This window comes from Hevea brasiliensis, chromosome 18 (genome assembly GCF_030052815.1).
Source record: "Hevea brasiliensis isolate MT/VB/25A 57/8 chromosome 18, ASM3005281v1, whole genome shotgun sequence".
Classification (NCBI taxonomy): domain Eukaryota; kingdom Viridiplantae; phylum Streptophyta; class Magnoliopsida; order Malpighiales; family Euphorbiaceae; genus Hevea; species Hevea brasiliensis.
In genome coordinates, this window is record NC_079510.1 from 31,748,939 (window position 1) to 31,763,275 (window position 14,337).

The 14,337-nt window shown below is 36.7% G+C and overlaps 1 non-coding gene across 1 annotated transcript; it reads right to left on the reverse strand.

Moving 5' to 3' along the window:
- Nucleotides 1-13,463: 13,463 nt before the first annotated feature.
- Nucleotides 13,464-13,570, reverse strand: LOC131176207 (small nucleolar RNA R71). Its single transcript, XR_009146332.1, has one exon. It is a non-coding gene; the product is annotated as a small nucleolar RNA R71 (small nucleolar RNA).
- Between the last annotated feature and the right edge of the window lie 767 nt (nucleotides 13,571-14,337).

The window sequence follows — 14,337 nt, forward strand, 5'->3', positions numbered from 1 at the left end:
TATAAATCATGTTTTGCATGTCTTTCATTTTCAGCAATGTGTTTGAATAAGTATGATTTGAATTATACATAAATGTTATTTTAGTATGTCGTTCACTACTGAGTCATAGTACTCAACGATGGTTGTTATTGCTGTCGCAGATATAGAGACTAGAGGAGCAGCAAAGTGAGCTGCTAAGGATTGTAGAGCCACCTTTCCTGAAGTTTTGTCGGGTATATTTTATACCTTGATTGTAAAAATTATGTTGATGTATGTAAATGTATGTAAATGTAGAAAATGGTCATGAGCAGTTGTATAAAGTTTATAATAATATTAGTTTGGATTTTTCTAATGTAAATTCGGGTTTGATGAATGTGAATTGTTTTAACTTTAATGAAATATGAATGAAATTATTTTGTTTTAATTTGAATAAAATTACTTAGTATTATTTTGGATGATATTGAATTGGAAATTATTGATTTGAATTTTAGAATTTGAGAAATGATATTGAAATTTGTTGTGGTGGATATTGAAGTTGTTGAGTTGATGAGATAAATCATTGGAAGTTTTTTTTTTTTTTTAGGTATTTGAAGAATAGTTTTATCAAAATACAGATGGCACTCTGCCGAAATTTTTCTAAAATTTGCGAAAAAATAAAAAGGGACAAAAATTTTAACTAGTTTTCAAACTCTAATTAAATATTTTAATACCTATTAGAAAATGCTCACCACTTCTAAAAAGTAAAAAAATGATTTTAAAATCCCCTGTAGGGTATTTAATGAGTTATCGGTAGGTGAAGTTCGATAGTTCATTAGGTATTCTACGGGATCATATTATGCTTTACAGAGGGGTAAGGTGTGACATGTTTTAGTGGTATTAGAGCAAATTTTTTTAAAGTATGTTTTAACTTGCAAATTTGTGTCTTTTCTTTGATAAGTACAACTGCTCAATGTCCTTATTTGTTACATAAAGTGCATTACACCATAAATATGAACTAACGGAGGGAATTTCCTTGTGTTATTTGTTCAGGAGATATTCTAACTCCAAACTGAAATGGAAGAAGGGGATCACTCTGTTGAGCAGTCTGTAGAGGCTGAGGCCCAAGGGGAAGCCCCAGCTCTCCATAATATCAGTGGGTTAGTAGCACCAACCCTAAAAATGCTGTTGTTTCCTGCACAGTTCGCACAACAGATGGTTGCAATGCTTCAACAAATGGCTGGGGGCATGCCTACTCAAGCTCCACCCCAGACTTCTGTGGTGCAACCTCAAGCTCCAGTCAGATAATATGACAAGCTGTTGAAATATGGGGTGACAGAATTCAATGGTACAATAGACCCTTTAGAGGCAGAGCAGTGGCTAGAGAGGATGGACCGAGTGTTCAAGAAACTACACTGCCCAGATGAACTAAATTTCGAGTATTTAGTATCGCTACTGCAAGGGGAAGCTTATGACTGGTGGAAGACCATCCCCCACAGCTTGACAGAACTGCCAGTATTGATCGAGGACGACTTCATCAGAGAGTTCAGACAGAAATACGTCCCAGATGCATATGTAGATCAGAAATTGTAAGAGTTTCTGAGTCTGAAGCACAGGAATACATCAGTGGCAGAGTATGAGAGGGAGTTCTCCTGCTTAAGCCACTATGCTGGGAGTCTCCTGTCTACCAACAAAGAAAGGTGCATGAGATTTGAGACTAGTTTGAAGCCCAGTTTGAGGATGCAAGTAGTGGGATTCAGACACAGCAACTTCTCTGAGCTCATCTATCAGGCACTTGAGTTGGAAAGGATTGAATTAGAAGCGACGCTAGCAAAAGAAAATTCAGAGAAAGCTGAAAAATCAGAGAAAGATAAGGGGGAAAAGTCAGTAGAACAAAGTCCAAGTGGTACCTTTAGAAAGAAGAAGAAATTTGGGCACCTAGCAGAGGTCGAGGTGGAAGGTTTGGAAGGGGCAGATTCTCTAGACAGAGACCCTCTAGGTCTGGTCAGAAATCGAGCAAGGGTTCACATCCTCCCTGCCCCTGTGAGACTTATGGCAAGATTCAAGAGGGAGAATGTTATTAGGCAACAGGAGCTTGCTTTAACTGTGGAGGCAAGGCCATCTTGCTAAGGACTGTACCAGTGCCCCTAGATTTGGTCCAGCTCCTACTACTGTAGAAGGGTCTATTCAGAGTCCTACTACTAGAGATTCACAATCGGTTAGCAGAGAAAGAGGCAAAGGTAGAGGCAATACTTTTGGCAGTCAGGGTACTGTTAGCTAGTCATCACAAGGGAGTGCTCCAGCCAGGGTTTACACTATGAGATAGTGGGAAGAGACTGAGACTTCCGATGTTGTAGCCGGTACATTCTCTATCTCTGATCAAAATGTATTTGTACTGTTTGATCCAGTTTCAACCCACTCATATGTTAGTGATAGCATAGTCAGTTCACTTGCTATTCTATGTGTCAAAATGGATTTTGAGGTGCTAGTAACTAGTCCATTAGGACAAGAGGCCCGGGTCAACAGAATCTATAGAGATTGTCCTTTGGTGATCCAAGGACACACTTTTCTGTCAGATTTGATTGAAATGCCCTTCAGAGATTATGATATCATCTTGGGCATGGATTAGTTAGCCAGGCATCACACCATAATTGAGTGTAGACCGAAGACAGTCACTTTCGGTCTCCCTCTGTACGGTGATGTGGTAATACATGGGGAAAGGCAGTTACTACCATTAAACATCATTTCGGCTGCACTAGCCAGAAGGATGATCAGAAAGGGGTGTGAAGCATACTTGGCACATGTGATAGACACCCAAGTGGGGAGTCCAGCATTGAGGGACATCCCTACCATATGTGACTTTCCATATGTGTTTTCTGATGAATTGCTAGGATTACCTCCAGAAAGAGAGGTGCAGTTTGAGATTGATGTTATGCCTGGTGTGGACCCAATCTCGATAACACCATACAGAATGGCACCAGCAGAATTGAAAGAGTTGAAAGTGCAGTTGCAAGAGCTGCTTAACAAGGGCTTTATCCGCCCTAGTGTGTCACCTTGGGGAGTGCCAGTATTGTTTGTAAAAAAGAAAGATGGCACTCTCCAGTTATGCATTAACTATCAGCAGTTGAATAAGGTGATAATAAAGAATAGATACCCATTGCCCCGCATTGATGATTTGTTTGATCAGTTGAGGGGTGCAGCTGTATTCTCTAAAATTGACCTGAGGTCTGGTTATTATCAGCTAAAAGTGCAAGAGCAGAGTATTCCTAAAACTGCCTTTAGAACCTGCTATAGCCATTATGAGTTCTTGGTCATGCCATTCGAGTTAACTAATGCTTCGGCTGCTTTTATGGATTTGATGAACACTATCTTCAGACCATACCTCGACCAGTTTGTTGTGATATTTATAGATGATATATTGGTTTATTCAAGGAATGCAGAAGAGCATGATAGACATCTATGGATTATACTGCAGACTTTGAGGGAGAAATAGCTATACGCCAAATTGTCAATGTGTGAATTTTGGCTAAAAGAAATATCCTCTTTGGGACATGTAGTATTGGTAGAGGGCATCAAGGTAGATCCAAGCAAGATAAAAGCTGTCCTTAATTAGAGACTACCCAGAAATATCATGGAGATTCACAGTTTTCTGGGTTTAGCTGGATACTACCGTCAATTTATGAAGAGGCTTTCCATGTTGGTATCTCCATTGACTAAGCTACTTTGAAAAGATATGAAATTTCAGTGGACAGATAAATGCCAACAGAGTTTTGATGAGTTGAAGAAATATTTGACTGAAGCTCCAGTCCTTACTTTACCTATCCCGAGTAAAGAATACACAGTTTATAGCGATGCTTCTCACAATGGGTTAGGCTGTGTATTGATGCAAGAACGGAATATCATTGCCTATGCATCACGCCAGCTGAAATCGCATGAGAGGAATTATCTGACACATGACTTAAAGCTTGCAGTATTGTGTTCGCTCTTAAGATCTGAAGACTCTATTTGTATGGGAAGAAGTGTTACATCTATATAGATCATAAGAGTTTGAAGTATCTGGGCACTTAGAAAGAGTTGAATTTGAGACAAAGGAGATGGTTAGAGTTAATAAAAGACTATGATTGTCTGATAGACTATTAGCTAGGGAAAGCTAATGTGGTGGCTAACGCCATAAGTCACAAGACTATGGCAAGTCTACAGGTTACTCCTTTATCTATGGTACATGAGTTGAGAGTATTACATACTAGCTTAGAGATTAATGATGAGGGGCAGACAGCAGTTACATGGCATGTACAGCCAGTGTTGATTGATCAGATCAAAATGGCTGCTCAAAATGATCAGAAGTATCAGAAGCTGTTGGAAGAAGTCAGACAGGGCAAGAAACCTGAGTTCTTAGTGAGAGATAATGGCCTATTGCTACACCAGCGCAAAATGTGGGTTCTTAATGACGTTAACTTGAGACAGATCATTTTGAAGGAAGCACATGAGTCTCCTTTTGTTATGCACCCTGGTGGCACAAAAATATATAGAGGGCTGAAAGAGCACTATTGGTGGATGGGTATGAAAAGAAATGTAGCAAAATTTATTTTCAAATGCCTAACTTGTCAGCAAGTGAAGGCAGAGCATCAAGTACCAGCTGGTTTGTTACATCCACTACCAGTACCGGAATGGAAATGGGAGAGAATAACTATGGATTTTGTGATGGGACTTCCGAGGACACAAAAGAGTCATGATGCAGTATGGGTCATTGTTGATAGACTGACTAAGTCTGCTCATTTTCTGCCAGTACGGATGGACTACAGTTTAGAAAGATTGGCCAAGTTGTACATTAATGAGATAGTAAGACTGCATAGAGTGCCAGTATCCATTGTATCTGATAGAGATCCTAGGTTCACTTTTAGATTCTAGGGTAATCTTCAGAGAGCCCTAGGATCTAGATTGAACTTCAGTACGGCATTCCACCCACAGATAAATGGCCAGTCTGAAAGGGTAATTCAGATCTTGGAAGATATGCTACGGGCTTGTGTGATTGAATTTGAGGGCAGTTGGGACAGACACTTGCCTTTGATTAAGTTTGCTTACAACAAAAGCTACCAATCAAGCATTGGGATGCCTCCATATGAAGCTTTGTATGGCAGAAAGTGCATAACTCCCTGTGTTGGGATGAAGTAGGTGAAAGGAAGATGATTGGGCCCAAAATTGCTCAGCAGACCGAGGAGAAGATCAGGGTGATTAGAGATTGACTTAAGACTGCATCAGACCGTCAGAAGTCCTATATTGATTTAAAGAGAAGGGATATTGAGTATGCAGTGGTTGAGAAAGTATTCTCCAAGGTTTTCCCTTGGAAGAAAATTATGAGATTCGGCAGAAAAGGGAAACTAAGTCCTCGTTTCATCGGGCCATATGAGGTTCTGGAAAGAGTGGGTCCTTTTACATATCGCTTGGCACTACCTCCAGAGTTTGAGAAGATACATAATGCTTTCCATGTGTCTATGTTGAGGAGGTATCGATCAGACCCATCTCACATACTACCAGTGGAGGAAATTGAAGTGAATCCAGACCTCACATATGAGGAAGAACCCATAGAGATTCTGGCTTATAAGGTGAAGCAGCTACAGAACAAGCAGATACTGTTAGTGAAAGTGCTGTGGAACCATCATTCGGGCCAAGAAGCTACTTGGGAATGAGAGGAGGACATGAGGAGACAGCACCCATAATTGTTTAGAGACTGATACCAGGTAAAATTTCAAGACGAAATTTATTTTAAGGGGGGGAGAATTATAACACCCCTATTTACATAGCCTGGTATATTTCACTATTCCGGTGACCAGTGTCGGTCCGGACAATTAAGGGGATTAGAACCATATCTAAAACAACTAGATAAGCCATGAACACAAATAATTAGTAATTGTCAATTAGTTAAGTATAAATAAGAAAAACAGAACATAAGATGTTAAATGAGCCGAGAGTCACAGCGATGGGTGACCTTCTCGGGAAGGACTGCGAGGTCGATTTAAACTCAAATTTCAAATCGTAAAATGTGACGCCGCGGTTCTTAGGACTATTGCAAACACAGTGGACAAGAGAAAATCACAAAAAAGAATTGTTAAGCCAGTCAAATAATTAGGTCAGGGATCCGGAAGAAATATTAAATTATTTATAAACCGGATCGAACCGACGAAGGGCAATTTGGTCAATTGACCCCTAGAGCTGACTCCTGACGTAACTATCAAATAAAATCGGAGAAAAGAAAAGTTCAGGATCAAGAATTAAATTAAAGAACTAAAGAAAAATAAATGAAAAAAAAAAAGAGAAAAAGAAAAAGTTGATAAAGTTTATTACATCATACATGACATCATGCATGATGCAATAAACTTAATAATAAAGAATTTAAAATTATAGGATAATTGCGAATTAATTAAGATTAAAAATACATAAAAAGAAAAGAAAAGAAAAAAAAAATTATGTTGTCTTCTTCCCTCACCCAAGCCGGCTCCCTCTCTCTCTCTAAGCTCCCTCACTTCACCTCCATTAAAGCTCATTTTGAGCTTGAAGAAACCATAAATTCAGCCATAGAAAGTGTAAACTCCTTAGTTAAACCTTGTGTTTGAACTTTGAAAAGAAGATTAAAGAAGCAAAGAAAAGAAAAAAAAGAAGAGAATTGAAGAAATTGAAGAATTCAAATCCAAGAGGAGGTAAGCAATCTAATTTGAAAATTTTAGTTTATTAGTTGTGTTTGTAGCTTTACTAATCTAGAACTCAACTTAAAAATCAAAAGAAAACATCTTTGGAGGACCAATTATGAATTTTGGCCAGCTAGGGTTTAGGTTTGAGAATGAATGATTTTGATGCAAATTATAAAGTAGTTGAGTGTGAATGAGTGTATAAGTACTAAATGTGCATTTAAATTTCATCAAATGAGCTAAACATGAAAGTTAGGGTTTTGACCTAGGGTTTGGGAGATAAAAATTTGAGAATTGGTCAAATGATGTGTTTGACCTTACCTAAGTTGAAAAATGGTCATGTATGACCAATTGTGATGTGTAGAACCAAATTGAAATTCGGATTGGTTATGGATATTCTGCAGGCAGCATGACCAAGGTCCTTTTAGGGACCAAAACTAAAAATTTACCAACCCAATTGGTGTAAGGCTAATTGGGAATGAAACTAGACACAAAAAGTCACATTTTTCATTTAGAAATCATGCCCAGAAAGTGACCATAACTTAGTGAATAATTAGGCCAAATCCGGAATTGGGCAAACTGACCTGTACAAAAATGACCAAATAAACAGTAGTTATATAAATGACCATAACTTGGTCTAGGAAGGTCCAAGTGACCTGAATTTTATACCAAAAGAAAGCTGAGACATACCCCTACAACTTTCATGAAGAAAACAAACCCAAAATTTGACCATAAGCTGTCTAAACACTCACCTGTAGTCAACCCATAAAAACTGCCATTAACCAATAAATGCCCAGAATTCTAGGTAACACAAATCTGGCCAGCCATGTTCAAAATGGCCATAACTTGGGTTACAAAACTCCAAATAGAGTGATTCAAAAACGGAAATAAATTTAAAACAATAAAGAACAACTTCTATGAAGAAAACTTAGCCAAATTATCACAGCAACATGACCAATAGAACAGTGCAAAATAGGGCACTAAATCTGAAATTTTAGAATTTCACCTAAAAAACTTAAGATTTGAGGAAAACAACCAAAACCAGCAAGTTAGGTAACCAAAATGTGGTATGTGGGTGAAATTAGAATTCTCATACCTATTAAGCATTAGAAAGTCAACAAATTGACTTGAATAGTATCGTGAATAGTAAGCCCGAAATACAAATTTCAAATAACGTCAAATTAAGCATATTAAAGTTAGATTTGAAATTATTTTTGGACTTATGATAATTTATGGTACTGAAACACTATAAAATTGTGTGTTTCAGTAGAAAAGAATACCGGGAAAGAACCCCAAGCATCGAGTCAAGGCCAAAAGGCGACTTGTATAAGGTTTGTGCATAACATAAACATTCTTTAAAATTTCTTTGCAAAGCACATGAAATGATTTGTGGTTTATTTATATTGCAAAATAATGATTGAAATGTACTGTGACACCCCTTACCCATCTACAGTGTAGCCGAGCAAGTTATGCCACTCAGTGTGTTGGAACACCAATTCATATTTCAATTTCAATTAATCCTTTTTAATTCATTTATTTATAATTTTTGATAAATCTAAATCTTTCTGCAAATTTTATATAAAATCCGGCAGAGTGCTGGCTATAAATTGGAAAAACAGTTCTTCTGAACCTGTTAAAAACACTTCCAATAATATCATCACATTATTCTCAATCAACCTCCAATATATTCTCAACAATTTCTCAATTCACTTCAGTATCTCAAAAATTCAATTCAATTCAAAACACAATCAACTCAATGAAAAATGCTCAATTTATTACTGAACATATTCCATAGATGCTTACATCAAAAGCATAATTACATGAATTTATAATATACATTACAGAAGGTTACAAAATACAAAATATCAAAATATCAAAATATCAAAATGGCCTAATTTCCTACCAAATGCACTGCAATGTGAGGTGACTCTGAACTCTGAGTGCAGATATGAAGGCTCACCATGTATGAGGCCAGTTGGACTCCCCAGCTATGTCTCCAGTACCTGCGCGTGGCAAAAGCGATGCGCTAAGCAATTCTGCTTAGTGGTGACAATAAAAAATAAAATAAAATAAAATAAAAACATGTGTACAGAATGTATGTTTACATTTTTGGGTGAACTAAGTCTCAAATATTTATTGCAATATTATTCGATTGAAGTTTGGTAAAATTTATTAATACTGCCTGAGTAACCTATACTAGTTGACTGGACTGGATAAACGGGTAAATTGGTACTGGGTACTAAGTACCTCAGACCATCACACCATCGGTCACATTGTGTCTCCCGGTGTGCAACAGAACAGCTAATAAGTTGTGATAATTATCGGGGATTAAACCCGAGTATAACAACTCAATATCATAGCCAAAGGCTATTATGTCACAGAATGGCATAGGAAGCCATGAAATACAGAATGGCATGAAGCCATATGCAGTACTGCTAACAGAACACTATTGGCATGCCAACCTATCCAAACCAATCACATTAGGCCTACTAGGGCATTTAACACTTTTTATTTATGTAATTCTTTAAAATTGAATTTTTGTGATTACTATTCATTTCATTGGTCAACCAAAATGTTGACTTTTGCATTGGCAATAGGTAAATTAGTTTAAATATCATCAACATACCACATTTTGCATTTTAAACTTGTTGGTATTGGTTGCCAATACCATCTCTAAGCTTAATGTGAATTGGATAGAATTTTTAGTTTTCAAGCTTTGGATTTACTATTCCATTAGTTAATGTTGCAGTGGGAATTTGAAAAAATGATTAACATGAAATTTGTTCCTTATTTTGTCTAGTTGAATTTCCTTTTTTGAATCACTCCATTTTGAGTTTTGTAGCTCAAGTTATGGTCCAAAAACCACAACTGGCCGGATTGAAAATTTTCAGGGCTGACCATATCTACAGTGAAGTGAACAGTGACTGCAACTCAATTGTTGGATAGGTTATGGTCATAATTTGGGGTAGGTTTCTTCATGAAAGTTGTTGGTCTATATCTCAGCTTGTTTCTGGTAAAATTTTAGGTCAATTGGACCTTTCTACATTGAGTTATGGCCAAATGAACAATCACTGTTCATTTGGTCATTTTGCAGAAATAGCCTGCAGGTCACCCGGATTTGAGCAAGTTTTTGGTCCACTTGTTTTGGTTTTATGGGCATGGTTTCTTCACCAAAGTTGTGCCATTATGTGTCTAGTTTCATGTCCAATTGACCAAACACCAATTAAACCTCTACAATTTAAGTTATGGCTGTCCAAATAGGCTGGACTCACATCCAAACCTGCAGGTCACATAAGGCAGCTACTCCAACCTCAAATCCCACAACCCAATTCACTTCATTTTTTATTCAAACCAAACCAAATGGTCACTAATTGACCATTAAAACCTACTCCAATCATCACAAGATCAAAGTCTCATTCTTCAACCCAAACCCTAACTCAACATTTCAAAACCATGCATTATCATTGCATTTATCAATTCACTTATAAGATACACATTAAGGGTAGCCATACTAGCATGTTAACTCCCCAAAAATCATCACCATATTACCCTAGCCATGGCTGCCAAAATTTAGGGTTAACATACCAATGGTGTTTCATCAAATTTCTTTGTCATTTACACATATTTATAGTTCTTAAACATGAAATTAAAGTGAAATTCAAGGTTTAGGTCACTAACCTCTTTTAGCTCAAATCCAAGCCAACCAAAACTTGAATTTTTCTTCAAAATTTTAATGCCCAAAGCTTCCTCAAGGTGTGGGGTGAATTTTTTGTGAAGACAACTAGGGCTTTTATGGTGTGGAAGCTAGGGAAAATCAAGCTTGAAAAAGCTTGTCCATGGAGGTTAGGGAAGAATGGTTTACGGCAAGGAAATGAAGAAGAAAGGGAATTCTGGTTTTTCTCTCATTTTTCAGCCCATTTGTCTCTTTTAAATATAGTTATGCCATGTGTTAATATTGGGTTGGGTGAAGGCACACTAATGACATCATGTGATGTCATAAATTCCCATTTAATTCATTTTTTTTTCTTTTCTTTTCTACTCATTTTCAATTCAATTTTTAGTAATATTTATTCACATTTTATGTCATAATAATTATTTACTTAACTGGACAAGTCAGCCAAAAATCACCTCTGAAGGCGAAATGACCAAAATGTCCTCCGTTTGGCTTAACGGGCCAAAATTGTCTGTACCGATTGAAAAATTTTTCTAAGTATTTTCTTGGCATTCTAATGCCATAAGAACCTCAATAACCCTTCTCTGGAGTCCCGAAAATTATTTTATAATTTTTCCCTCGGGTTTAGGGCTCCTAGTTGCGAGAACCGCAACTTCTCACTAGGTTACCCATCGCTAGGGCACCGGCTCATTTAACTTGGTTGTATTTTATTTTTAAATTTTTCCTAAATTTTTATTATTAATATTTGAGTTAATTTTGGTTCCTCACTTTAGTTTAAATATTTTTCCGGACGTTCTAGCTATCCAGACCGACACTGGTCACCGGAACAGTAGAATGTACGGAGTTGCTACAGGGAGGGTGTTACATGTACACTATACTTTTGATCTAAATTATTGGAAATTTGATGATATGTGATTTAATTGTCAATAAATGTTTGGCAAATTGATAAGATAGTTTTGAAACCACAGTGTCATGATCATATATTTGAATGTCTCACTAGCATGACTAGTGAGAGAAATTAGTTTTGAATTTTGATTCCTTCTCTGGCTGAAGTGTTGAGGTGTGTGCCAGTAGAAGAAGAAATTTGAATGGGTACCCATAGTTTGAGCTTGCTAGCCTTGTGATTTCTCATAAGCCTCCGGCAATTGAGATGAATATGTTTCGAATGGCATGATATAACAGTGTGTTTTTATGAAATTGATTTGAGAATTCCTAAATGAAATTATTAGACTAAAAGTATATAAATCATGTTTTGCATATGTCTTTCATTTTTAGCAATGTGTTTGAATAAGTATGATTTGAATTATACATAGATGTTATTTTAGTATGTTGTGCACCACTGAGTCATATTACTCAGCGATGGCTGTTATTACTGTCGCAGATATAGAGACTAGAGGAGCAGCAAAGTGAGCTGCTAAGGATTATGGAGCCACCTTCCCTGAAGTTTTATCTGGTATATTTTATACCCTGATTGTAAAAATTATGTTGATGTATGTAAATGTAGAAAATGGTCATAAGCATTTGTATAAAGTTTGTAATAATATTAGTTTGGATTTTTCTAATGTAAATTCGGGTTTAATGAATGTAAATTGTTTTAACTTTAATGAAATATGAATGAAATTATTTTGTTTTAATTTGAATAAAATTACTTAGTATTATTTTGGATGATATTGAATTGGAAATTATTGATTTGAATTTTGGAATTTGAGAAATAATGTTGAAATTTGTTATGGTGGATGTTGAAGTTGTTGAGTTGATGAGATAAATCATTGGAAGTGTTTTTTTTTTTCAGGTATTTGAAGAACTGTTTTATCAAAATACAGACGGCACTCTGCTGAAATTTTTCTAAAATTTGTGGAAAAATAAAAAGGGACAAAAATTTTAACTAATTTTCAAACTATAATTAAATATTTTAATACCTATTAGAAAATGCTCACCACTTCTAAAAAGTAGGAAAATAATTTTAAAATCCCTTGTAGGGTACTTAATAAGTTATCGGTAGTTGAAGTTCGATCGTTCATTAGGTATTCTACGGGATTATGTTATGCCTTACAGAGGGGTAAGGTGTGACACCCCCCCCCCCCCCCCCCCACCCCCCCGCTAACATTTATTTCTTTTTCTATTACACAAGTGCATGAAATTTAATAATTCAGTCTCTAGAATTCGACCTGGATTTACCACTTACTGGAGAAAATATTTCATAATTGGTGATTTTAGTCAATTTAATTTCTAGTGGATTCGACACCCATCAAGAATTTTAGCACCGTTGCCGAGGACTGAAATTTATTGGATTTTATGTTTTTTTGTTAGGGTATTCTGTTATTAATTTTGTTTATGAAGTGTTGCTATTTTTAGGTTTTTGGAAAAAATTATGGTGTTTCTATTCATCGGCAGATTTTTTATTGTATTTGGAGGGCGGCTCATACCTATTTTGAAGGAAATGATGCTCTAATCAAGACCAATGAATCCATACCTATTTTGAAGGAAACGACGCTCTAATCAAGACCAATGAATAAGATTCATTAGCCCCACCCTCTTGAGGCCAAATTCAATTGTTTTCTAGGGTTTTGAGGCATTTTTCTATTTTTACTTTGATTTCTTTTTTTTTTATGACAAGAACTTCTCAATCTAGTGAGTTGATCTTTGATCCAGAAGTAGAAAAAATAGCTAAACGGTTGAGAAAATTGGCTAAGAAAGCTAGGCATATTCCGAGTACATCTGAAGGAGTCCAATCTCCAAGGGAGTTAAGTTCGAATTCGAATTTGGATTCAAATTCTAAAAATGAAACCATGGCTGCTAGAATCTTGAAAGAGTTGGCTGCTGCTGATCTAAACCAACAGCCTTTGTATATTCAATACCCTGCTTTAAATGTTGCTTTTGAGTTAAAATCTGAACTAACCCATTTGTTGCCTAAATTTCATGGTCTTGCAGGTGAGGATCCACATAAGTATCTAAAGGAATTTCATGTTGTGTGTTCCAGCATGAAACCTCAAGGAATTTCAGAGGATCAGATTAAGCTTCGAGCTTTCCCTTTCTCACTGAAGGGCACAGCTAAGGATTGGTTGTATTACCTTCCTTCTGAAGCTGTCAACTCATGGAATGAGATGAAGCAGATATTTCTGGAGAAGTATTTTCCTACTTCCCATGCTGCCAACATAAGAAAAGAAATTTGTGGCATCCGGTAGTGCGATGGAGAGAGTTTGTATGAGTATTGGGAGAGATTTAAGAAGTTGTGTGCAAGTTGTCCCCATCATTAAATAAGTGAGCAGCTTTTGATTCAGTATTTCTATGAGGGACTTTTACCAATGGATCTCAGCATGATAGATGCTGCTAGTGGAGGAGCTTTGGTTGACAAGACACCAGAAGAGGCAAGGAGGCTGATTGCTAACATGACAGCAAATTCTCAGCAGTTTGAAATGAGAATGGATCACACACCTATGAAGGTTAATGAGGTAAGTACATCTAACCTTGAGAAACAAATTTCTGATTTAACTTCTTTGGTGAGGCAGTTGGCTGTAGGGAATATGCAAACTGTTAAGGTATGTGAAATTTATTCAGGTTCGAGTCATGCAACTGACATGTGTCCTGCGTTACAAGAGGATGAGTCAATGCAATATGCTAATGCAGTAGGACATTATGGACAGCCACAATGCAGGTATGATCCCTTTTCTAATACTTATAATCTAGGATGGCGAGATCATCCCAATTTGAGTTATGGGAATCAACTGGTGCAAAATTGATACCAGCAGCAAAGACCACAAGTGAATCAACCACCTCCACCTCCACCTCTCAAATTAAGGTATGTCACTTGATGAAATTGTTAAGGCTTTGGCTAATAATACCCAACAGTTTCAACAGGAGACCAAAAATAACATTCAAAACATAGAGAGGTAGATTGGTCAGTTAGCCTCATCTGTGAGTAAGCTGGAAGCTCAAGGTTCTGGAAAGCTTTCATCACAAACAGTTATGAACCCCAGAGAAAATGCGAGTGCTATACTGTTGCGGAGTGGGAAAGAAGTTGATAAC